Genomic DNA, 3,371 nt, shown 5'->3' on the forward strand with positions numbered 1-3,371 from the left:
GACATAAAGTTAGCAAGAACAGGGCAGCACACTCTAGTTTGTCATGCCTATAATTGATTAAATATTTTCAATTCCTTATGGTGTTATTCCTGTCCTTCTTCTCAGTTGTCTCCTTCTTGCCTTCAGGTTTCATTGCCTTATGGAATATGTTGCAAGAAATTGCATAACTTTTTCTGGTAAAACTGTACTGAGTAGGAAACAAAAAAAACCCTGTTTTCATCTAATGTAGCTCTTGTTTAGTCTACCTGACTTAAGACCATCGAAATCACTTGTCTTAGTAATATTGCATAAGTTATAAGGACTTTCCTTTTGATTTCCAATCTTGTTAAACACGGATGGACTTTCTGGACTGCAGTACAGGCTGTGGACCAGATCCTTAGCTTCTACAAATTGGTGTTGCTTCATCAGCTGCAGTGGAGGAACACTGATTTGAGCTGTCTGGGGAATTCTGCCAATTGGCTTTAATGTATGTGTGCCAGTTTATGGCAGCTGAGGAGCTGTGAGTTTAAGAGCCTTTCTAACTGTAGTTTATGTTCACTGCATAGAAAACGTATTGGTTTTCTCCCCTCTTCCACTCAAGCAATTCATCAAAACACAGGCATATCCCAACAGATCTGCTGCTTACAGCTATGGGGCAAACTGAAGAACAGTTCATTGTGATCTTAAAAAAAAGGTCAGGGAAAACCACAGGTCAGACTCAAGCTGTGAGTCAACATACAAGTAGAAGACTGTTTGTCTGCCCAATGTGTTTGTGACCTCATGAGGTTAGCACAGTTGTGGTCTGTAATCCCTCATGCCATAACCTGTTTGTGCTTATGATGGGTTGTGTGGTAATGAAGGGAGACCACGACTAGAAGTTTAATTTGTTTTTCACCTTCTGGCTTACCAAAGCAGAATGCACACGTTTTTATTCTGTACCTTAAACAGAGGACATGCATTAAACCTGATGGCAGCATCATAGTGAAGATTAAAGTTAAAGCTTCATTTACAAAATGTGAAAGTTCTTAAGGTGCAAACCTTCTGCACGTCCCCCATCCCTTCCCTGTGATTGATTTCTGTGCAAACAATCAGGAGTTTAAAGCTTTTAGGGAGTTGGTGGCAGCAGAAATCTTTTATCTCTATGGTATGAAGAGGAAATAAAGTAACTGCCAAAGGTATCACAGGATTAAATACTTTTATTTGGAAAGCTTATTTTGTTGTTTCTGCTTTTAATATTTTATCTTAATCTTTAAATTGCATTTTACATTTCTCCTGTTTCCTTTTCGGGCACATCTTTATAATCAAGGTTCTTTGTGTGCTACTTCTGTCCTGCTTAGGGTGTGTGTGATTTAGTCTGCTTCCAGCCAGCTCACAGCTTCATCTTGTGTTTCCACTTGTAAAATTTGCATGTAAGCACCCATATGTTTTCTCTCCCACTTGTGAGGAGCTGCTATAAACAACTGCAACATTACTGCAGTGTTCTGAAAATCTCTCCTTTCTTCCCCTTTCCTCCAAAAATGTCGGCCAAAAATGTTGCTGCAGGGCAGTGGTTGGCATTTTGTTCCATACAGGTAAAAGGGGCTACTTAAACTTTCAACAGGTTCTTGAACTGTCAGAAGTTATCTCCAACAGGTTCTTCTTCTGGTGACGATCATCTTTGTGGATAGCTTCTCTGCATTTCCTGTCTGCTCAGGAGGTTCAGAACTGCCTTGACAGCACCCTTTGTTTTGTACAGGGTGGCCAGCCACTCTCACTATTACTAGCATGATCTCATTATTTATTTGTATTCTTTTTCTATATGTAGCCATCTTATTTTCTCGTTCTGTACCTCTGTGGTAAGAAAACCTTCTTTTACAGCCCTCAGCACAATAAGGTCCACATTTTTGACTCCCATGCACTGTGACTCAAAGGTATTAGTAATGGATAGATGACTTCAGGTATTATAGTCCTGCACTTCAGCCTTTAGATGTTAGATCTTTTTTACTCTTGCATTTATTTTAATGTCTATCTTTTAGAATTGAAGTTTCCAAGAAAAAAAAGTGAGAAAACATGCAGCAGTGACAATTTTTTTCCTCCTTTGTGTATAATGTACTAATATAAGGACAATAATGTGTTTTGCAGGTAATGCATCCCTGGCAAAGAAACTTCCCTACAGGAATCTGTTAACTTTTTCATGATTGCTAGAAGCTGGGTGCACACCATATTACTTATCCCTCATAGTCAGGTGAAGATTGGGAAAGAAAATATTTTAAAATGGCAAAGATCTTCCTGCTTTCAGTTCAGGTAATAGAATACATTCTCATTTATACTCGTTTCACCTTGTTATCATTCATTGACCAAGATGAGTTACTTTCCCTATGTGTCAGTGTGAATTTACTCTCCTGTAGTTTCCTTTGCCACTGTTCCAAGGGACTTTCATTTGCTAACCAAACATTTCTGGATTTCAAGATATTGATTTTTCTGTATTTGCCAGAATGGGGCAGACAGATTAGGTTAAGTTGTGCTAAATGTTGTATCAGTTTACGGAAGGCATTTGCAACCCAAGTCCCTTTGCTATCATTTGAGGTAGGGCAATCTGTTCTAAATGGCTTTTTGGGGTATAGCTATATGGTTTATTGAGTCATGCTGACAAACATGTGCTCTTCTGCTAGACCAGTGGGTTGAACACCATAAGTCCTACCAGAACACAGCCCCTTTTTCTGGCATATGTGCTAGGAGGGGAGGTGGCTAATTTATCCTGCCACACGGTGACATTTCTTCAGTGCCAGCTCTCTCTTGCTTGCACCTGTCTTGAGAGCAGCTGATTGGTGTAGTCTTCTGTTCTAAAAGGAAGAGGAAGAGCTGCTCCTTCATGATTCCTGTCAGGTGCTGTAATAGCATGTCACCTCCTGGCTGGCTGTAATTGGGCCCTTGAGAGTCCCCAGGGGACAGGACTGGCAGCATGCACAGTGAGACTCCCTAATCATGAGGTTTCTTCAGTGGCATCAAAATGACAAGGATCACACAGTGGATATCTGTTTTGTTATGTTGGGAAGATGAGTGTTTATGTGCCTCCCTCCCCCTGCTCCCCTCATTCTTAGGAATTGTTCCAGAGCAGTTAATGCCTTCTCTGTCTCCTTGACTTGTGTGTATGAGCTAGCTTTACATGAGCTAGACCAGCAGTTCACAGTCTAGGGTAGGAATCTTGTCGTGCAGGGAGATTAAACACTTTATTTTTCATGCATCAGGACGAGTCCTCAGAGTGTTAGTTAGCTGGACTTGTTAGGTGACAGCTTCTACCTTCGTCTAAGAGCTGTTTTAGAAATAGCCATTGTTAGACTTAATCCCTCTGTGGGAATCTATGAGCTTCGACAATGCTTTGACTCTGCTTTTGGTCTCAGGCTTTTCGATTC

Source organism: Acanthisitta chloris, unplaced genomic scaffold, assembly GCF_000695815.1.
Source record: "Acanthisitta chloris isolate BGI_N310 unplaced genomic scaffold, ASM69581v1 scaffold12995, whole genome shotgun sequence".
Lineage (NCBI taxonomy): Eukaryota > Metazoa > Chordata > Aves > Passeriformes > Acanthisittidae > Acanthisitta > Acanthisitta chloris.